Source organism: Anolis carolinensis, chromosome 2 (assembly GCF_035594765.1).
Source record: "Anolis carolinensis isolate JA03-04 chromosome 2, rAnoCar3.1.pri, whole genome shotgun sequence".
Lineage (NCBI taxonomy): Eukaryota > Metazoa > Chordata > Lepidosauria > Squamata > Dactyloidae > Anolis > Anolis carolinensis.
In genome coordinates, this window is record NC_085842.1 from 294,641,830 (window position 1) to 294,665,070 (window position 23,241).

The following is a 23,241-nucleotide window of genomic DNA, read 5'->3' on the forward strand; positions in this document are numbered from 1 at the left end:
TTACAAGATGACATTTTACACAATTGTCATAAGACTGACAATTGTATTAGACCATGTAATGTGTTGTAGTCACAGTTAATTGTGTTATAGTGGGCAGAGAATGGTACAATTGTCCATAATTGTCTTTCATGCCCTACTGAAAGAAATATGTGTGTGTGTGTGTGTGCTTTTTAAAAAATGCTTAAATATATGTAATCTGGTCATGTAATACGATGCAAAGAGATGCACATATCTGTTGCTAGGACAAAGTGAAACATTTGGAATAGTGTTTCCTTCAAAAGAACTTTTAAAATACACATGCAGACATTATGAAGTTTGCAATCTTCTCCATATTTATCTGCAAGCAAAATCCACTAAACTCCCATGGGCCTTAGTTCTGAATCTTCTGGAAAATATCTCAATTTTGAAGTTTCCTTCAAAAATAAATAAAACTCCAGCTGTTTATTGATATCTGTTTGGCTGTGGCTAGTATAGGCAAGGAATGCTAGAAGTTACAGTCCTACAACATCTGGGTGACAATATCTACATTGCAGTTACACAGTACAACAGTTTGATACCAGTTTAAATGCAATGACTTCATCCTGTGGAGTCTTAAAAGTTTGTTGAATTTCTTACTATTTTAAAGTCTTTTCATACTGCATTGTTATAGTAATATTATTCCACTTTAACTCCCATGGCAACAAACCTACAAATACTGGGATTTGCAGTTTGATCAGATACAAGAGCTGGCTGGCTGGGAAATATCTACCTTTAGCTACAAATCTTAGAATTCAATAGAACTGAAGAGAAGTCATAGTGCCATAAGTAAATTGGGGAATGCTACAAAATGTTAACATATTTTAAGATATGTTATCTATGTGTTTCTTTTCACAGTTGAATTGAATTGTGGTAGCAATGTGTAGTATCACGTTTGCTCAAAAGATGGCAGAAATCAAATGAATGCTAGCATCACTATGAGACAGGAAGGGCAGTAAAAGAAAATGATGGAAACAGGACTGCCGTTCTAGGAACCCAAGACCATTTTGAAGTGGAAACTGGAGAACATTATGGAAGTGCAATGACAACAGAGGTATGGGTATGCAACAGAACCTCCACCATGCCTAACAATTGCATGCATTCGTGATAAGTCTGAGATGCATGGTACTATGTGTGATATGCACACACAGTTCCAGGAGGCCTCGCAAAGTAATAAGTCCTGCTTCTTCTGCTATATTGTTGGAACAGTTTACACACTCACTGCAGGAGTCGACCAAACAATAAGCACACAAGATAGGAGTTAGCAGAAAAACGACATGTGGGCTTTCAGGGTTTTGGGACACACAGAGTGTTATTCTTGTTGATTTTCTGCAACATGGTGCCACAATCAACAGTGAAACCTCTGTAACCATATTTAAGAAACTTAAGGAGGCAATAAGAAAGAAGAGACCACCAAAAGAGGTTTGTTCCATCAAGCTTCATAATGATAATGCACACCCACACACATCATTTTTTTTACAACCCAGGCAATTGCAAAAATGGGCTGGTCAGTAGTGCCTCACCCACCCTACAGCCCTGATTTGGCCCCTTCTTACTTTTACCTGTTTGGACCTCTGAAAGACAACCTATGTGGTTTCATTTTAAATGACTTGAATGACATTAAAACAGTTTTAAAATTATGGATCATGAAGCAAAATCCTGAACTTTTTCAAAATGGTCTTGATGCCTGGGTTAAACAATGGCGCAATTGTGTACACATTGATGGTGACTATGTTTTGAATAGAGGGTAGTTCAGGCTATGATCTGTAGCAACTTTTGCTGTTATATGTTCATTCAGAACGTTTTTATTACGCAGGAGGCAAAACTTTTTGACCCACCCTAGTGTATATGTGTGTATGTATACCCTGTTTCCCTCAAATGACAGGGTCTTATATTAATTTTTGCTCCAAAAGATGCTTTAAAGCTTGTTTTTAGGGGCAGTCTTATTTTTCCAAATAGACTTTTTAAGTGAACTATATTTAGGTCTTATTTTTGAAATAGGGCTTATATTTCGAGCATCTTCAGAAATGCTGAAAAATCATGATAGGTCTTATTTTCGAGGTAGGTCTTATTTTGGAGAAAATAGGGTACACACACACACACACACACACTTTGGATAGCATGGGTGTTTATTTTTCTGTCTGTGCCCCTGTTCAGAACATTTCACCTCATTTTTTGTTCCTGTGATAAATGGATTTTTAAAGAAATGGCTTGTGGAATCAAGGATTGGTGAGAAAGCTTCAGTGGAGACACCTTTTTCCCATGCTAACTCTTTCAGGAGTGAATTTCCCTCCCAAGGGCAGATTTCTGTCATTTCCTATTGTCTCATGCCCATTCTTAACGATGAGTCATTTAATAATAATAAAATAATTAAAAAAAATAAAACTTTATTTATACCCCGGCTTACATGGAGCAGAGGCCCAAACAACATAAGGACAAAATAAACAGCAACATAATACAAATCACAATATTAAAAAGATAAAACAGTAATACAATATGAAACAAGAGTATTAAAATAGTTAAAGCCAATCAATTAAAACAATACAAGGATAAAAAATTGCAGTTAAAACACATAAATGGTAAGGCCATCATAAATACAGGATAGATGACTGTCTCATTTGTAAGTTGGATGTTTATAACTTGGGGACTGCCTGTACTTCAGGAAGAAATTGAAACAGCAATACACATGTTCGTTTTGTTCAATGTTGCTCATGCAGTAATTCTCCGTAATGAGAAGTTTATAATAATAATAATAATAATAATTTTATTCTTATATCCCGCCCCATCTCCCCGGAGGGACTCGGGGCGGCTTACATGGGGCCATGCCCAGACACGACAGCACAAATCAGATAAAACATTAAACCGAGCAGTAAAACTTCAACATGATTAAAAACAGTCATAAAAGTCAATATACACAATAATATTAAGATCCCGATTTGGGTCAAAAGATCCAGGCCAAGGTGCAAAGTAATATCAAGTTATCAGGGAGGGATAATTATGCAGCAGGTGTAATACTTAAAGTGCTGAATGAATCCTAAAAACAATCCAGAGGGTCTACTGCTTAATAGGTAAATAACATGATCCCACAAGGATCAGTCAACGAAGGCCTTCTGGAATAGCCAAGTTTTCAGGCTCTTCCTGAATGAGAGTAGGGTAGGGGCCTGCCTAATCTCCCTGGGGAGCGAGTTCCACAGCCGGGGGGCCACGGCGGAGAAGGCCCTCTCCCTCGTCCCCACCAACCGCAACTGCGAAGTTGGTGGAAGCGAGAGGAGGGCCTCCCCCGACGAGCGAAGAGGTCGTGCGGGTTCATGGGGGAAATGCGGTCTCGAAGGTAGGTGGGTCCCAAACCGTTAAGGGCTTTGTAGGTGATAACCTGCACCTTGAATTGGGCTCGGAAAATAAATGGCAGCCAGTGGAGCTCTTTAAACAGCGGCGTTGAGCGCGTCCTGTAATCTGCCCCAGTTAGAAACCTGGCTGCCGATCGTTGTACTAGTTGTAGTTTCCGAGCCGTCTTCAAAGGCAGCCCCACGTAGAGCGCATTGCAGTAATCCAGTCTAGAGGTAACTAAGGCGTGGACCACCATGGTCAGATCTGACTTCTCGAGGTATGGTCGCAGCTGGCGCACAAGTTTTAGTTGTGCAAAGGCCCTCCCAGCCACGGCCGACACCTGGGCCTCAAGTGTCAGCGCAGTGTCCAGGAGGACCCCCAAGCTGCGGACCTGCGCCTTCAGGGGGAGTGCAACCCCGTCAAGCACAGGTTGCCACCCAATACCCCGATCAGACGTACGACTGACCTGGAGGACCTCTGTCTTGTCAGGATTGAGCCTCAGCTTGTTCGCCCTCATCCAGGCCAATACAGCGGCCAGACACTGGTCCAGTATCCGAGGGGCTTCCTTGGAATTAGGTGGAAAGGAGTAGTAGAGTTGGGTGTCATCCGCGTAGAGATGGCACCGCACTCCAAAACTCCGGATGACCTCACCCAGCGGTTTCATGTAGATATTAAAAAGCATGGGGGACAAAATGGAACCTTGCGGGACCCCACAGGTCAATGGCCAGGGGTCCGAGCAGGTGTCCCCCAGCTTCACCAACTGGGAACGGCCCTCTAGGAAGGACTGGAGCCACTGCAGAACAGTACCCCCAAGGCCCATCCCGGAGAGACGTCCCAGAAGGATACCATGGTCGATGGTATCGAAAGCCGCTGAGATGTCCAAGAGAACCAGCAGGGTCACACTCCCCCTGTCCAGCTCTCTGCGGAGGTCATCCACCAAGGCGACCAAAGCCGTCTCGGTACTGTAGCCAGGTCTGAAACCAGACTGCGATTGGTCCAGAAAATCCGTATCTTCCAAGAATCCCTGGAGCTGGGAAGCAACCACCCGCTCCAAGACCTTGCCCAAGAATGGAAGGTTAGAGATTGGTCTGTAGTTACTGAGGTTAGCCGGATCCAAGGAGGCTTTCTTCAAAACAGGCCTCACCACAGCTTGTTTTAGGCCAGATGGAAATATGCCCTGCTCCAAAGAGGCATTGATTATTCTCACAAACCAATCAACTAGCCCTCCACTGGCTTGTTTTAAGAGCCAAGATGGGCAAGGGTCAAGGACACAGGTGGTCGCCCTCACCGCTCCAAGAATCTTGTCCACATCATCAGGCTGCACAAGCCGAAACGAATCCCACAAGATCGAACAGACAGATGCCTCGGTTACCTCACCTGGCAATGCATCAAGGCCGGCGTCTAAGTCGGAACGAATCTGAGCGACTTTGTCTGCAAAATGGTGAGCGAACTCGCTACACCGAGTTGACGAGATGTCGGGTGCTCCCCCAACCTGAGGAGGGTGGAGGAGGAGCTCCCCAACAACTCGAAACAACTCTGAAGATCTATTTGTTGCAGACGCGATGCGGGCAGTCGAGAAAACTTTCCTGGCTGCCCGGAATGATGTTAACTGCTTTAAGCAGCTCTTACAATGCAGAAGTGACCTGTATTCATCTTTTGTTATTGGTATATATTGAGTATTACAATGTTGACATGGTTTTTTCCTTTCTTAAAAGGTATATAAATTTTTGGCACCCTCTGTATAATGTGAAAGGGCCTCTAGTGTCTCTCGTTACAGTAGATGCTTAGTTCCCCACCAAACTACAAATAGCAGAATTCCATAGAATGGAGCCTTGTCAGTTAAAATACTGTAATGATGTGGTCTACCTAGAGCCACATCTGTATGATTCCAGTCCTTGGTCTATAGAAATGTGGATTGATATTACCCTTGTTACCACATGAGTCATTGAATTGCCAGGTAGAAAGTGAATTGTTTACTATTCAGTCAAAGTGAGAAATAAATTGATTCAGTTGTAAGTACACACACAGGAATTTTAATGTCTGCCAAAAATGGTTTTGAGACAGTGAGCTTTAGGGGAGAAAATAGAGAAAAAAGAGCCAAGTTTCCTTTCTTTCTATAAAAGAGAGAGAGATTTCTGAAAATACTATCTTTTCACTCCCACTGCAGATCTTCGGAGGAGGGAAAAGCCTTGGCCTCTTTAAACTTGGATTAGTCAGAGCATTTTTAAAGGATTTATCCCAGCTTTTCAGAGCAATGGGGAGCTCTAATTTCAAGCTTAGGGGGATATTAGGATCTCAGATCAATATCAGAAGACTTTCAAAGCATTAGGAACAAAATGTTATATAAAGGATGCAATCTGTTGTGTGACTGGGAGCTGGCATATTCTATAGTAACACAACTGCCAGGAAGTAAAGAGCAATTACAATGCGTGTAATCCTCTTTATGTAGTAAAGCTAGGGAACTGTCGTAAACCAAGGCAGATTCTTTGTCTATTTAGCTTATTATTGTCTGTACAAGAGGGTGGAATTGTATAGTTTCCAAATGTGGTTGGACTACAATATCTAGCATCCCTCACCATTGGCTGTGCTGGCTAGGACTCCTGGGGTTTGCAGTCTAACAAAATCTGGAGGGCTGCACAATTTTCAACTTTGGTCCATACATTGACTATCCATGGGCTTCCAAATTTTCAAGCAGAACTTTTTCTAACTCTAAAGGTAAAGGTAAAAGTTTTTCCCTGACATTAAGTCTAGTCGTGTCTGACTCTGGAGGGTTGGTGCTCATCTCCATTTCTAAGCCGAAGAGTCGGCATTGTCCATATACACCTCCAAGGTCATATGGCCAGCATGACTGCATGGAGTGTTGTTCCCTTCCAGCTGAAGCGGTACCTATTGATCTACTCACATTTGCATGTTTTCGAACTGCTAGGTTGTCAGAAGCTGGGGCTAACAGTGGAGGCTCACCTTACTCCCCAGAATCGAACTGCCAAGTTCAGCAGCTCAGCGGTTTAACCCACTGCATCACTGGGGGCTTCTAACTCTATTGAGGAATAAAACAGGGGTTGAGCAGGGAGAAATTTTCCTCGAAGGGCAATTCACCTCTTTCTCATTGCTGTTTGTTGGATAAGGGAGTATCTTCTACATTTCTGACATTTGAACTAAAATCAGGTCACTGTGTCTTCATCCTGCCTCTCCCAAGAAGCTCAAGTTTGCAAAGATTATTGTTAGAACCCTGAGGTAAAGAGGAATAAATTCCCTGTAGATAAAATATGTTATTTTGTTCCTTTTTCAACCATGCTCTTCAGGACAAAATCTGACCATTAGATGCAGAAGCAGCTGCAAATCTCCTGCTGATAGGCAGTAACATCTCATTGAGGCCAAAAGTGCTTCTTGGGATCAAGGTCAGGATGGCCCAAATACTTTCCAATTTTCTCTCAGCCTGGGGTAGCCGAATTTGTGATCACTATGTCACAGAATTTTAGCTGAGGCTGTCCATCTAGCATTGTCCACTTGTGCTCCTTGATAACTGGGAAGAATATCCCCATCATAGCTTGGCATTGACATTTGATAAGCTGATTGGGAATTTTTCTCCAAGGTCTTTTCTCGGCAGGATCAGCAGAAGTCTGGAATAGGTAGTTACTCTGGAGATCTTCTGTCCTGGGTAGAAATCTGAATTGCTCTCAGGAATTGTTCCAGGTCTAGTAATGAGCTTTATAAAACCTAAGTCACCATGGTAATGAAATATTCACCCATCAATTTACTTGCCTTGCAAATGCAATTGCAAAATGACAGGCTAAAGGTCAATGCCATCAATCCGTTTGTCACTGGGAAGTGGTGATTCTGTCAGCATGAGGTTGATAGTAAAGTGATCCATCACACTAGCCAGCTGATAAGTCACCTGCCCAGCAGGTAGATGTCCTGGCCACCAGGCAAGTGCTAACTCTCAAGCCATCTTCCAAGGTAGGGCCATTGCTACCCGCTTGTTCAAGAGTTGACATGCGAGCTGAACCATTGTTAGACATGAAAACACAAAGGTGTTCGTTCTCACTTCAAAGTAGCTTTTGTGGGCGATCTTCCTAGTGCTGGCTCTTCCCAATGTGTTATCAATTTCTCCTACTGCATTTCTATGCTACCCTCATTAGTGGTGCCCCAGAACTCCTTGGAAGCATACACAGGTGCATGAAGACAATGATGTGCCCATTCAAGAAAGATCAGCTATTGCTTGGTTATCTGTGGACAACTAAAATCAAGGACTTCCTGAAAAAATATCTGAATTATGCAGCTTTTCCTGTCTTGCACTCAGTTTTTAAATCTGTGTAATACCATTTTCATATAACATGCTTCCTTCAATAGTCTGGAAGAAGCTGGTCATAACTGGAGATCACAATTCTGGACAAGGGGTGGAGGGGATATAGGCATTTCTTGCACGGTTAGTTGTTGTATAGAAGCCATTTCTGAAGGCTTGCTTTTAATAGATGACCTCTTAGAAATGTTGCTCTGGAAGGACAAAAGTGCAAACTCGCAGTGTAGAAAAAGTACAAGCTGGAAAGTATATCCCTTCATCTGCCACCTGGGTCACATTTGGGTTTTTTTTTTTTGGAAGGGTGCCCAAACACACCCCAACACTTACAGTAAAGAATGCATTGCAATGACAATTTGTTTTATCACTCTTCTTTTAATGTGACCTCATTCTATATCTATATCTGTATCTTTAAAAAAAATCTGAGATCTAAGTAGATAGCTCCAGTTTTAGCTGGAATTTTTTTACTGGATTTTTTTTTTTTACTATCTTTCTCACTGCCAATTCCATTTATCTAGTGTTTATATAGTATATTCTACACTGAAGGGGTCAGTGCAATAGCAACATATAGGTTAAGCTTTGTTTCTCTTCTTATTGTAAATGAAAGCAAAAAATTCATCTTGTACAGTGCCCAATGCTTTCTTAAAACTGGGATAGTTCATAACAATATATTGTTGCTGGGACAATTCAGAGGGAAAACAGAAATCTGAGCAATTGGCAGATGATATAACTGTTCTGGCTAATAAAACAAAAGTGACAGTGCTTCAAACTATGCGTGCCAAGTCATCAAACCACAAACCAGTGCACCACTGTATGTGCTAGGATGTCTGGGACACATTGAGCTATGTTATTGCAGTTGTGAAGGGGTTAATATAGCCACATCAGTATGTATTAGGTTGCTACTTCTTGAAGTAGTACTCCTCATTTCAAACATTTCAGATTGCCCAGTGACCATCCCTATAGAGTAAACCTGAAAATGGAAGAAACATTTTTGACAAGTATGTCCCTGAGTCCCAGGACAGTTTCCAAGCTGATGATCAATCCAGAATGCTGCTGCACACATTTTTACAAGCCGTGCATATATATACATCACTGGGAAAATTGTGTCTCCTTCCAGAAATTTGCCTCCCCACGACTACTTCAGGTATAACTAGGCTGGTCCTCTTGGGATAATGTATAAACTTTGTCCTACCTCACTGGTATGTCCCACTCTGCCAGATGTTTGCTTTCAAATTCCAATCCTAACCACCTGCCAAACTCAGTTACACATTGTACACAACACACAAGTTCTCCTTCCCTCCCATTCCAACTCCCTAGTTGTAGAAAACATGGATTCTTCCCTGGAAATTATGCTTGCAATTGATTTGGGAGAAAGGTATTCTCTCGGTCAAAGAACAGGATGCATTGGGAGAATCCTGTAAAACTCTGGCATCAAACCTTGAATGTGACTGCTTTCACAGATCGACCATGAGCCCTAAAGTCTGCAAAAAGGATGACATATACAAAATAAACAAAGCCACCCACAATGACTGCTGAAGTGAGCCAGAAAAGAGCAGAGCAAATAAGAATGAGAACCTCTGAGCTCTGTGGATAGTTTCTTTTAATTAACGGTATTAATAGAGAACAGGTTTTTAAAGGTCACTTCCATCAGCAGTGATATTTACTGTCTGTTGACAAATGAATGCCTCTTTTTTCATTTTTCCCATGTCTTTGGCATGGATTTAAATGGTTCAAGAGTACACAGTCATCTTGGGGAGTGCGGGGACGAATAGCAACAACACACTTAACAGTCCTTGCTCCGCCATGAACAAACATTTGATCATGCTGTAAATGCATTCACTTTTTCTCTATTTAAAAGTTTACTCAACACACAGCTCTTTGTTTTCAGTGTACAAAAATTTGACAGTGCAAAACTCAGTATATTGTCTGCTGGCCTGGGAAGAGACAAATCGTAATCTTTCAAATGAAAAAATTCTGGATATAACTCTAAAACCCAGTGGTTGGAGATTCATCTGAATATTGAATCCAAAGCATTCCAAATGGGTTATTACAATTTCAATTTCATATTGGTCTGAGGTCACCATAGAACTTTGGATAATTGTGGAACTTGGGAGCAGTAGGATTTAGCACATGGTATGTATATTAGTAAATGAAGATAGTTCTATAGAGCTTACACAGACAGCATAGCTGAGGAAAATCCATATCCTACCTTTTCATTGTAAAATAGCACACAGAATAGCTAATAATGTCCAAAATGACAACATGTGAAAGCCACAAAACAAAAAGATATAGCAAAACAAAACATAGAAGTTTTAGGATCAAAATAAAAACCAGACTAATTAAAAAGTTTGCCTAGATCCTCAATTTCCCCTTAATGGCAGTTGCCCCTCCTCCCTGAAACTGATTTCCAGAAGATAGATGGTGATCTCTCCACCAGATATTATGTTGTGGACAAGATGGCATGTTAGATGGTTTTTTGGATTACCCTGGTCTCAATCCATTTTGGGATTCGTAAGTAACAACACATTGAAATGGGCCCAGGCAGCTGTCAGTAACCGGTGCAGTTGCTGTAAAATGAGCATAACAGCAACCATGTTTCAATGAGCACCCTAGCAGCCACATTCTGAACCTAAATTGTTCATAGGCATGTGTATGGTTGTCCCATAGATTGTGCATAACACGAGTCCAGTTTAGGGTTCCCAGATCCTTCTCCTGTCCTCAGGACAGGGAATAATCTCGGGGAAAAAGAACACATCTATTCTGTACATATATTATTAAAGTGTTTCTCACTGTTGCTGACCATTTTGGAAAGGCAGCTACAGATTTTCCACATGCTCCCTCTTTTATCCTTCTATTCTGAAACTAAATGGGGCATCATCTCTTGGTCTCAGCATTTGAGCTCTGAAATCACAGGGCTTTGGGTGCTCCTGATATAGCAACTTTATTGCCATATTTTCCAATATCATGCAGATGAAAACAGGGATCAGAATGTGGTCAATATGGTCAAAGTTGAACACACGAGCTAGGATAAACTGCAGCACTTCACTATTGCTTGAGACCACTGGAAGGATTCAGTTCCCTTGTCTTTTCTTTTCCCCTTTTGTTAATTGAGTTTAAACCACGTTTGCAATTTTGAGTTCAGTTTGCAGCAGCTGAAGCAAGCTAAAGACCAAGGGGGAAAGTGGGAAGTGGGAAAGCTGAAAAACGAGGATGACAGAGATTAATTGTCCTTGCCAGAGCAGGACAGTTGGACTTTTATTTTCTGTGCTGTCTTTTTTCTCAACCTACACTGAATTGTAACTTAGCTACAGTTCCTTCAATTAATTTGTTTAGCCACTGATAAAAAGAGCATAGTTTTTTAGAAAGAGCAAAAGAGCAAAATACCTTACAACCTCTGAGGATGTCTGCTATAGATGTGGGTAAAACGTCAGGAAAGAATGCTTCTGGAACATGGCCACACAGCCCGAAAAATTCATAACCCAGTAATTCTGGCCATGAAAGCCTTTGACAACACAAGAGCAAAGTTGTCTACTGAGGAATGGTTATATAAGTATTTATTCTGACAGGGATAATTCCGAGATCAAACTTGTTTTACATTCTTTTACTATGAGAAACCTAATGTAATACAAAACAAGATGACTTCTGCAAGGCTTTGTATAGACATCATAAAATGTTACAAGTTTAGACAGGCACCAGAATCACTACGTTTTATTAAATTGAAAAGACAAGCAGCAAAAATGGTTTTGTAATGTTCAGTAATTCTTGCTGTCCTTTTAAAAGTACTACTGTATTTTGGTTATGGAGGTCTGAAACCTGTGATTTGGCATTACCTGCTTGTGGGTTGTCTGTAGTAATGAGCTATGTGTTATATGAGTTTTCTAAAAGTAAAGAATAGTAAGTGAGAAAAAGTTGGAAATCATTTCAATAACTTGAATAATTTTCATGTGGCATAATATTTATTCTAGGCTTCCCATAAGACTATTTTTCACTTTTCCTGGCTACTGCATTGGCGTAATGCAATGCCATTATACTGCTATTTTTCTTTTAGTAAACACATGAAACATCCATGATAGGCTAGTATTTGGAGATTTCAGACAAGTTGAAGTTTTCTTAAACTTGCCAAGAAGCCTAGGAGTCTTGACGTAGTGATATGGGCTTTTGAGGAAGCGTTCCCTAATTGCTAAATGAAAATGAAAGTGTGGATGCTGGGATAATAATATATTGTGAATGTGAGGGAGATCAGGTTCAGAAAGCCTCCTACTTAAGATTTTATCACTCTTATACAAGCGGTGCCACTTTAAATTACATAGGCAATAGAGTGTCTTTGAATGAATTCTTAGTCATAGTTGGCACTTGGCATCCATATCGCAATCTCCATGGATTGTGGATACATTGCAAAAGGCTGGAAGTGCCACGAGGCATGTGAAAATGAAGGCCAAAAGGAAGATTAACAGACAATGAATGACGAACATTTGAATATAAAGCAGAGCCTGTTTGTTTCAATGAGTCAGAATCAACTAAGGTCACTGAGTACTTTGTACATTTATGCTGGAATATTAATGCCTGAAATAAATAGACTACCAGTCTCGCTCTGCACATAATTCAGTCTTGAGCTTCTTAGTTGGAAGATTCACTGGAGTGTTTCTAAGGAAAGAAATGACAACCAGAAGATGGTTTAGGACAGTTGACTTCAGCTCTCAGCAAAATCCCAATTGTTAATGCTACAAAATTTGTATGAGGACAAGGCAGGATGGAAACAGTTCAAGAGACAAAGGGCCATGGCCAACAGAAAAACAAATGAAACCTATTCCCCCAAGAAATGTGCATCTTATCCAAGTTCATCCTCATCATTTTTGTACAAAAAGTAATAAATCCCACAAGAACCTTTCCACATCCTTGTTAACAGAAATACAACAAAGATAATGTAATCAATAACTTGATGCCCTTCCATGACACTCTATGGGCTCATCTTCATTGACTACCTAGGTTGGTCCAGACTTGGTGTGACAGAAACTTGTGTCATTGTGTGGATGATTAGACTGCTATTTTTGGAACAGGGGTGAGACCAGGATGGTGATTACATTATCTACAGAAGGTAGCCATGAAGTGGTTCCAGAATTCCACAAAAGGCAGGTTCACTCATCCCCGGTAGGGAGAGGGAGAGTGGTGCCAGCCCCGCTTGGCTCTTTTGCCTCCTGAGACACGCCACAGGGCCTCAGTTTTCACCTGCCTCAAGATGTCTTGTGCCTCAAGATGTGTGTACAGGAAAGGCAGAGGGAGCACATACCAGCCTCCCTGCCTGCCTTCGCCTCTTCTGCTCACAGGGCCTGCCTCCTTCAACTTTACTCACCAGAGCCAGGGCCACCTCCTTCTGCTGCTGGTGAACCCCCCCCCCCCTTCCTTGCACCAGCCTCAGGTGGTCCCTGCCTGATGGGTGCTTTCCCTTCCCTGCCCACTCTACCCCAGGTGGGTAAAGGTGGTGTGGAGCTGGTGAAGGTAATTCTGGTTCTGGTGAGGCAATAGGTCCTGGTGAGCAGAGCAGGAAGAGACCACGGTGACTTGGAGCAGGCAGGCAGGCAGGCCAGCACATTCCTGCTGCTTCTCCTGTACTTGCACCTGCATGCCAGAGTTCCCAGTAACACAATGGATTAAATCCTTGTGCCAGCAGGACTGCTCATCAACAGGTTGCCAGTTCAAATCATAGAATCATAGAATAGTAGAGTTGGAAGAGACCTCATGGGCCATCCAGTCCAACCCCCTGCCAAGAAGCAGGAAATTGCATTCAAAGCACCCCCGACAGATGGCCATCCAGCCTCTGCTTAAAAGCCTCCAAAGAAGGAGCCTCCACCACAGTCCGGGGGAGAGAGTTCCACTGCTGAACAGCCCTCACAGTGAAGAAGTTCTTCCTAATGTTCAGGTGGAATCTCCTTTCCTGTAGTTTGAAGCCATTGTTCCGTGTCCTAGTCTGCAGGGCAGCAGTAAACAAGCTTGCTCCGTCCTCCCTATGACTTCCCTTCACGTATTTGTACATGGCTATCATGTCTCCTCTCAGCCTTCTCTTCTGCAGGCTAAACATGCCCAGTTCTTTAAGCCTCCCCTCATAGAGCTTGTTCTCCAGACCTTTGATCATTTTAGTTGCCTTCCTCTGGACGCATTCCAGCTTGTCAACATCTCCCTTCAACAGAGCAGGCAGAGCAGGTGAGCTCCCTCTGTCAGCTCCAGCTTCCCATGCGGGGACATGAGAGAAGCCTCCCACAAGGATGGTAAAACATCAAATATCTGGGTGTTCCCTGGGAAACATCCTTGCAGAAGGCCAATTCTCTCACACCAGAAATGACTTGCAGTTTCTCAAGTTGCTCCTGACATGGAAAAAACATCTGCCCACCCACACTTTACTATATTACACAAATGTAATGTGCACTCCAATTTTGGCATGGTCATTTAGCCCAAAACATTGTGTGCCTTAGATTCACATAAATACAGTATTTTCAGGAAGCTAATAGAGCAGCTTCTCTTTTCTTCTTTTTAACAGTTGTATTCTTCTATCAGTGCCAGACTAGGGAAAGTGCTGTCTTAGCTCCTTTTCAGATATAGTCTTGGTCAGGGTCATAGGTCCTGTCTTGCTTGTTTTACGTATGCTTTCTATCCTTTTGCATATGCTTTATAATAATGGATAATGGGACGTGCTACACAGCTGGTGATGCTGGGAAAAGGGGTTGTTTATCCTTTCAGGCTTTGGATAATGTGGGAAGGAAAATGAGCTTCCAGCTGCCAAGGTCATACCTGTCAGAAGCTGGGTACAAGAGTGAAGGTTATGAGTAAGCCCTGGAAAGAGAGAACATTTTTTAGGTGTTGGTGAATTGGATGAAAAGCCTTTACAAAACCCACTAGTTCAGGCATGTTTTGCCCAGATATCAAAAACTATAAAAGAGGAAAAAAATACTGTCTTGTTCTTATGATAGAAGCCAGATCTCTTGAGAGGACTGCTTGATGGACTTTCCCACCGTGTCAAGATGGCCAGACATAAAAATAAAATACTGGCGAGATTTCCTTACACTCTTAGCTTTTAGCTATAAATAGAAAAAAGCAAGCCTACATTAATTTGGATAATTCAGCACATATGTTAATTTTGTGTTGCCAAAGTGGTGCACTTGACTAAGGACAAAGAACTTGGCAAATGTTTTTAAGATGAATAGGTATAATAATGACAGGCTGCAGCCACCAAAACGGATCAGCAGAAGGATGATGCCTAGGCTCAGAAGCAGATGAAGGGCCTTCCCTCCTTGCCAGCTGCCCCTGCCCTGGCCTTGGAGCCGAGAGAAGGAGAGGCAGGCACAGCTCCCCTCTGCCAAGGCCTGTGCAGTGTTTTATTTGAACTGTAAGCCTAAGGGCCAGGAACTGTCAAACTAATAACTCATAAGCTACTTTGAGAGACTTTGTAGCTGAATAGTAGGATATAAATATTTTAAATAAAATCAATAATTATGACATGCTGAAACTACTACAACTAAGCAGTAGTAAGATGATGCTCTGGATCCCATCAGGTAGGGATTGCTACAACATGTTGTTATATCTGTTTCTCTAGAAAAAAAATGGAGCTCTGGCCAAAGGAGTGCTGAGCAACTGTTTTCCCCCCCAGTATAATAAAAACACTGTCAGATACTTCTTATACTATATTTTTGATTTGGTCTCCGCTCCCACTCCTAAGTACAGGCAGTGCCTAAGTAACAAATATCCAACATACAAATGACTCACATTTAAAAACAGGAGTGAGACAATAGGAGTGAGAGAAATTTGCTCCTCGGAAGGGAAATTCATTCCTGAAAGATTTATCATGGAGAAAAGGTATCTCTACTGAAACTTTATCTCCAATCCTTGTTTCCTGTGATGTCTCATGGGCCTTGTAGTCCTGTTCCTAGTACTATTGTGGCAGATGAGGAGGAAAACATGGGATTCCCACCGTTTCAGCCAGAAATGGAGGCCCTGCACCTGGAGGATGTTTGCCCTCAAGAAGTCAGCCAAACAAGCCTTGGGCAGAATTCTCCCCCGTTTTCTCGAAAGGACAATTATAATAGAGATAGAGGAGCGAGGGAGGCGAATCGCCGGAGCGCCAGAATCGCAGCCAAACAATTAGCTGATTAGCTCTGCTTCCCTTGGGAAATTCTAAGGAGTCATGCATCTGGACAGAGTTGGGTTTCACTTCTAGTTCTCCAGAGAAAGTGTTCTTCTGGCGGGAAACGAGACCCTATTTAGGTGTTTTGCCGCGAAAGAAATCTTGCGGAGTCAATTCGTCAGCTTGAGGAGTGAGATCGTGTGTAGACTTCGTACTCCAGTTCCCTGTTTCCCGGATCAAGTTTCCAGCCTTGCCTTGTTCCACGGACTTCTATGGACTCAGTTCTTGTTTCATATTTGCCTTGTTTCCAGTTTGATCTTGCCAAGTTTCAAGTCTTGCCTTGCCTTGCGTTTTAAATACGGACCTTGCTTCCTAGTTTCAAGCCTTGTTTCCCAGTTTCCTTCGGATTTACCTTAAGCCTCGAAAGACTATGGACAGTTCCCCACACTATTGATTGCCAAATAGTGTGTGTTTCGGTCAAGTGGATTATAACTTTGGACTTTAATATCTCATATTGGACATTGTTTTCCTGGACTATATTTGATCTTTCCTGAAAGGTCTACTTCTGAACTATATTCTTCACTTGTTTTTATTGACTTTATATATTCCTATAATAAAGATATTAGATAGAATCCGGCCTCTGCGCATGGTTATTGGTGTTCTGTAGCCTGGGTCTTGACATTTCCACAACAAGCTATTTTTTTCAAAATCTAATTATTACAGGGACAGAAAATGAGGTGAAGTCTCCCAAACAGGGACACATACAGCAAAACAAACCCCACAGGGGTATTGGCTATCCTATGTTATCCAAAAGTAAAGAATATGTCTTTTTGGCTGGAATTACATTTTAAAATGTACCTGTTCCAACTAACAAACAAATTCAACTTAAGAACAAACCTATGGAACCTATCTTGTTTGTAACTTAGGGGCTGCCTATAGTGCTTTTATTTACTTTCGAACATACTCAAGATTTAAATGCACTTGAAAGAAGTCTGAAAACACTACACAGTGGTATTTAAATCTGATAAAACGAGGACATAGTTTTCTTTTTTCAGTCAAGGTACTTGTTTTTCCTGCCACAAAGGTACAGCATTTAGCAAATACAAATAGGATATATAGATCAATTTTCTTGAAATAATAATAATAATACTTTATTTATACCCCGCCACCATCTCCCCATGGGGACTCGGGACGGCTTACATGGGGCAGAGGCCTAAACAACATAAGGACAAATAAACAGCAACATAAAACAAATCACAATATAAAAAGCTAAAACAGTAATACAATATGAAACAAAAGTATTATAAGAGTTAAAATCAGTCAATTAAAACAACAGTGCAAGGATAAAAAAATTGCATTTAAAACACATAAGTGGTGAGGACATAATAAATACAAGATAGATTATTAAAAATCATCTGGGGCTGATTAATTAATGACTGTCTCAAAAATAAAGCAAAAGGCATGTTGCTCTCTAGAAATCTCTAGTGCAATTTTATGTTCAACTACCAGTGGACCATAGAGTCATGCTGGAAAACTTAAAAATTCCTAGAAAAGTGTCTCTTGCGTTAAAAACCCCACACATTTGCCACATTGGCAGATGTGGAGGGCTGACTGTACTTTGATAGCATTTTTAAAACCTTGTTTCTAAATTCTTTTTTTACAACATTAATTTATTGTACAAACCAACAATTTTGTACCCAAAATATAACTATATAGAAAGTATTTTTTGGCCATAAGCAACATATATTCTGATGTTCTGTAAGAGGTTATTTATTTATTTTATTTATTTACAGTATTTATATTCTGCCCTTCTCACCCCAAAGGGGACTCAGGGCGGATCACATTATGTACATATAGGGCAAACATTCAAAGCCCATAAACACATCGAACCGAGACAGACAGACAGACAGACAGACAGACGCAGAGGCAATTTAACCTTCTCCTGAGGGGATGTTCGATTCTGGCCACAGGGGGGAGCATCAGGGGGGAGCATCATCCACTCTGATGGCACTTCCTCGCTTCCTCATTCCAACGTTGTAAATTAGTTAAACTTGCCTCCCAACTTTTATAAGTGGTACCTTATTTCCTACTTGATAGATGCAACTATCTTTCTGGTTGCTAGGTCAGCAACGAGCAGGGGATATATTTTATTTTTAATTGACAAGTGCTCACCCCGCCACTGGCTGGCTTCGAACTCATGACCTCATGGTCAGAGTGATTTATTGCAGCAGCTGTTTACCAGCCTGCGCCACAGCCCGGTTAAAAAGAAAGAAGAGAGAATTCTGGTTCTGCCCCTAGTAAGTCCCTACTTTTGTGCATTGACCCATTTTCCAGAATTCATGCAGTCAAAGCAACCATTGATATGGCTTGTATATTGTTTTAATGCCTGAACAAGCATATTCATCATAATAATGCCCCATGCTGAATACCTGAATAGGGATACTGCTCATTCCATGGCTAAGAGATGAAGGCAGAGCTCAATGTACTGTGGCAGAAAAACTTCCTGTTTCTAGGTACTTCTGCATATAGTTTAGTTCAGTGGTTCTCAACCTGGGGTCTCCAGATGTTTTTGGCTTTCAACTCCCAGAAATCCTAATAGCTTGTAAACTGGCTCGGATTTCTGGGAGTTGTAGGCCAAAAATATCAGGGGACCTCAGGTTGGAGGACCACTGGTCTAGTTATAGTAAAGTAATAAAATTTGGAAGGCATTCATCATAGCAGTCTCATAGACAGGGTTGCCAGGTGTTGAAGGTGAAAATAAGGGGTACAATAAAATAAAATGCAAATCAGAGCATGTAAATTAGACGGATGGGTTTAAGAGTCTAGAATTTAACAAGGTGAAGTTCAGGTCCATTGACCAGTTCTTTAATTCCTTTCATGGCCTGTGACCAGGATGTCTGAAGCAGCTCTGGGGAGCAGGTACGTAGTTACAGTTGTAATTAGAGGCTTTTCCTGGTGGGAAGAGAGGCCCCCTTTCCCTTCCCTCTCACCTGAGCTCCTCTTTTGCCCCTTGCAGTGAAAAAGGTGATGCTGGGGACCGCCAGCCTCACAAAGAGGGAGCCCCCCACCTGCCTGATGCTGCTGCTCAATCACATAGTTGTTTCCGACTCTTCGTGACCTTATGGACCAGCCCACGCCAGAGCTCCCTGTCGACTGTCACCGCCCCCAGTTCCTTCAAGGCCAAGCCAGTCACTTCAAGGATACCGTCCATCCATCTTGCCCTTGGTCGGCCTCTCTTTCTTTTGCCTTCCATTTCCCCCAGCATCACGATCTTTTCCAAGCTTTCCTGTCTTCTCATGATGTGGCCAAAATACGTCATCTTTGCCTCTAGTATCCTTCCCTCCAGTGAGCAGCCGGACATTATTTCCTGGAAGATGGACTGGTTGGATCTTCTTGCGGTCCAAGGCACTCTCAAGATTTTCCTCCAGCACCAAAGTTCAAAAGCATCTATCTTTCTTCGCTCAGCCTTCCTTATGGTCCAGCTCTTGCAACCATAGGTTACTATGGGGAATACCATTGCTTTCACTATGTGGACCTTCGTTGCCAGTGTGATGCCACCTGCCAACTGCCACCCAGTGGAAATAAGGGACAATTGATGTCCTGGCCCGGGACACAGGGCATTACATGTAAATAAATCCGGGATACGTAACAAGGTTGCACATAGACATGTTATCCAAGGAGAAAAATAACAACACCTCCCAAACCTGTCAGAAAGCTGTGTTCATACAAAGTAATCTCTGACTTTTTAAAGTCTTCTCCAGCAAGAACAAACCTTCTGTAATGCTAATGGATTCCAATTGTCTATTCAAGGTCAAACCAACTATAGGTATATTGCATAGCAATGGAGTTAACTCAATTACTTTAGTCTGAAAAAATATATTTTAATTAATTTGGAAATCTTTTTTTCTAGCTTTGGAGAGAATTTTGGTGAAGCTCAGAAAGAAGAGGGAATTACAAGAAAAGTAGCAAATGATGTTATTATCTCTGCTAATAAGGAAGCCCTGGCACACTGATCCTTTGAACCTTGGCTCAACTAAACAAGTGCAAACTAGGTCTTGATGCAATCCATCCTCATTTCCTTGTGATTTTTTCTATGGTATTTTAAACTTCTTGCTGTTACTCAGTTTAATTTTGAAAACCTGATCAAAGTAAACCTGTGAGCATCAAAATAATAAAAGTTTGCATTATAGAATTGCAGCAAGCCAGTTATTTTAATCAAGAACTGATAGCATTCATTAAATCCTGGATATTTCAGCGAAGCCTATACAGTGACATAGGCTTGGTGGAAGTGTCCGGATTTAATAAATGTGATCAGTTCTCTATGAAAATAACTAGCAAAGGAAACTCTGACTGTGCCAGTGATGGAAGAATTAACTGTGTGGAATGGAAAGGAAAATCCAGTTGGCTTTTGATAATTGATCTGAGCCTGAGGCAATTATGTTGGAGGCTGATTTGTCCACTCTTGGATCGACCAATAGATCATGGTTACTAAGGCAACAGGGTTGTACTATGTACCATTTACCAAATTTGTCCCATCAGATGCAACAAGAACAAACTATAGTGGGATATCCTTAGGCACGTTTGGAAAAGTATTGGGTCCTATACTCTCCCTGCACCCTTTCGTTGCATTTATAGCTGAATGCAAAGAATTCCAGAAATTCTCACCCCCATTTCAACTCAACAAATTGGAGGTTGCTGAAGTTTTTATCAAATATTTTGTAACATAGTGGTCATGTAAATTTTTCAAAGTTTGCAAAATTGAAAATATCATTTATTAGTTTTTTAAATTATCTTCATTAAGGTTATAGGTTACAAGGGCAAAACAAAGGCTATGGAAAAAACAAACAACCGACCGACCAAACAGCAAAACAGGCTGTTACAATTTGAACAAAGGTGTATATTATCTATTGAAGGGTACTGGAAAAGTGACAGTAAATTAACCCAATTGGTTACATATTGAGTTGGGCCCAGATCTTCTGCTTCTGCTCTTTTTCTTCTTCTTCATACAATAGCCTTTCAGGGTAGGTTAAACAGAATGGCTTGAATGTAACCATTTCAAGATTGCTCAGTGAGTTTCAGGTCTTTCTGTGATGAACATATGTCCCCTAATTCCCAGTCCTGTTCAGCAACTATTGTCCACACTGATTTTACTATCTCTAATGACTTCATCAAAGAGTGGGTGAAAGTGGGGGGATTTGGCAAGCCGCATGGTGAATCTGGCAGGCAGCATGGGAAACAATTGCCCATGCCCTACATCGTCCACACTGCCCCCTTTCCCCATCCACACTTGCCCCATTCTTGTTATTGAGAACACGGGAAGCCTCTTTTGTTCTCTGGGCGGTGTCCTATGTCATCTGATGGGCTCCAGCAAGCTCTGTCCTCCCAGCATCCTGGAAGCATCTTAGGACACTGAAATTTTGTAATGTGATGAGGTCCCTAGATGATCTGGCTCAGCTGCTCTTGTTGTCATAGATTCCAGAACTGTTTCTATAGTTTTTGGGGGAGGAGCTAAGGTTGGCCATTGTGAATTTTGTTGGGTCACTCCAAATAGAGCAGTCTCACTGAACAAATTGTTGAGAAATAATTCTGGTTGATTTACTTCTCCTTTCTAGCCAAGGCTAAGAATAGTTAATGGAATATAGTTCATAATAATAATACAGCAAGCCCCCCATATGTCATACCAGGCTTGACAAAGTTGCCCTCTCTAGGCATTTTCTAGGTCCTATGGGCAACTCTGTGGTTTGTCTCCACTAAATGTCATTTGTTCAATAGGGTTCAGTATTACCTGCAGTTTCACCTATCTATACAAAGTTCTGGAAAGTATACCTGCGAACACAGGGGTTGTACTGTAGCAATTGCAATAATATCACCAGCCATTAAGAGTGCAATTACTATCAAGACAATAGTGAAAGGATACATTAAATATGAAATTGTTTCAATAATAAAATTGCTATCAAGGAAATGATAAAATATATATGGCTCTATTAAGAGAATGCAAAGATCTCTGTAGCTACCCAGGGGTCTTGTCCATGACTGTTGTTTCATTCTTTCTAATGGATCAAAAAGAAGGGGGTAAGGGAAAGGAGGGAAAGGAGCTGGCATCAGGGTTTTTGCTTTCTATGATAATGTTTCAATACATTGAGCCATAGCCACATCTTCATATCACACTCTCTTCCTTATCCAGAATGGCATTGTTGAAAGCCAGTTAGCTCCCACTCTTGTGGGAGAAAAGGATGAAATTCTCCCACTGGTTTGCAGGGGTGGGGTGAGAATAAATTTCAGCTTCAGTCCTACCTCAGTGTTGACCATTGAAAAAGCTGCTGAAATGACAGAGTGCCTTGTCTCAGGAGGAAGTGAGATGGATGGTGGGAGAGGCAGGAGCCTGGCTGGTGGGAAAGATACTGCCCCCCTCCAAAGGCAATTGATGGTTTCCCCCAGCACAAACTGCTTGGCGGCAGAGAAATCTTGGCTGAGCCACAGCATAAATTGATTCTAGAAACAAGGAGGGGGAAGCAACTGGACTAATTGGGGAAGAAAAAAATACAAGATAAGGTTTGAAACATTGTCCAAAACCCTATAGCAGTGGTTCTCAACCTGGGGTCCCCAGATGTTTTTGGCCTTCAACTCCCAGAAATCCTAACAGCTGGTAAACTGGCTGGGATTTCTGGGAGTTGTAAGCCAAAAATATCTGGGGACCCCAGGTTGAGAACCACTGCCCCTATAGCATTTTAATCTTAAGTCATTGTTTAAAATTATAATGCATGCTCATGAATGTAGCTCCTTCTTTAACAAGCAGCACATAAGTACCTCTAATTTTAATTTTAAGCTTTAAATGGAAAAAGAATATCCCCAAATGGCCAGGCTGCCAACAAATGAGTTCCCGAAGCAATATTTCAAGAGGAATTTCCTTTAATCACTTTTACTTCCAAACACTGTAAAAAGGGGAAATGTAGAAATGTTAATTAGCATACTCAGCCGCAGAGGTTTGCACTTGTTCGTTAATAGGTGCTAACTCTGTCCTGCCACAGATGTATTAATAGCACCATCCATCTGAACAAAAAGTGCTGCAATTATTAATAATCATCTGTCCATCATAAATTGCACATATTGTTCAGTTACTGCAGTGATTGCAGGGACCACATCTATTTTTAAGAATTAAAATGCTCAATGGGGTGCTGCTGAGAGGAAAACTGGCAAGTATTCTGTACATGCCCATCACCCCCATCACTACCACCTAACAATCTGCATGACAGCACTCAAAATACTGTCTTGAGGCAGCTGGCTCGTTTTGCCTGACAGTAGGGTGAGATATAGTCTGTGACAAGAACAATGCAGGCTGTGGTTTGACTTCAGAAAGAACACTGAGATTTCAAAAGACAGACAGAAAGTGTTTGGGGATCTGGAAACCAGTAGAAATTTGCAAGGTTGGCTGCCCCTTCCCTATTTCTGTCTACAGCTCTTTCACACTACATAATACTTTATGTAATTG

General features: G+C 41.6%; 1 protein-coding gene and 1 pseudogene across 5 annotated transcripts in view; one reads left to right on the forward strand and one right to left on the reverse strand.

The window, feature by feature from the left end:
* The window catches only part of pde4d (phosphodiesterase 4D), an 830,388-nt gene that overhangs the window by 49,449 nt on the left and 757,698 nt on the right, over positions 1 to 23,241 (forward strand). The gene's annotated exons all lie outside the window — the stretch shown is intronic.
* Positions 6,708 to 7,664, reverse strand: LOC134295915 (N-acetylgalactosamine-6-sulfatase-like; annotated as a pseudogene).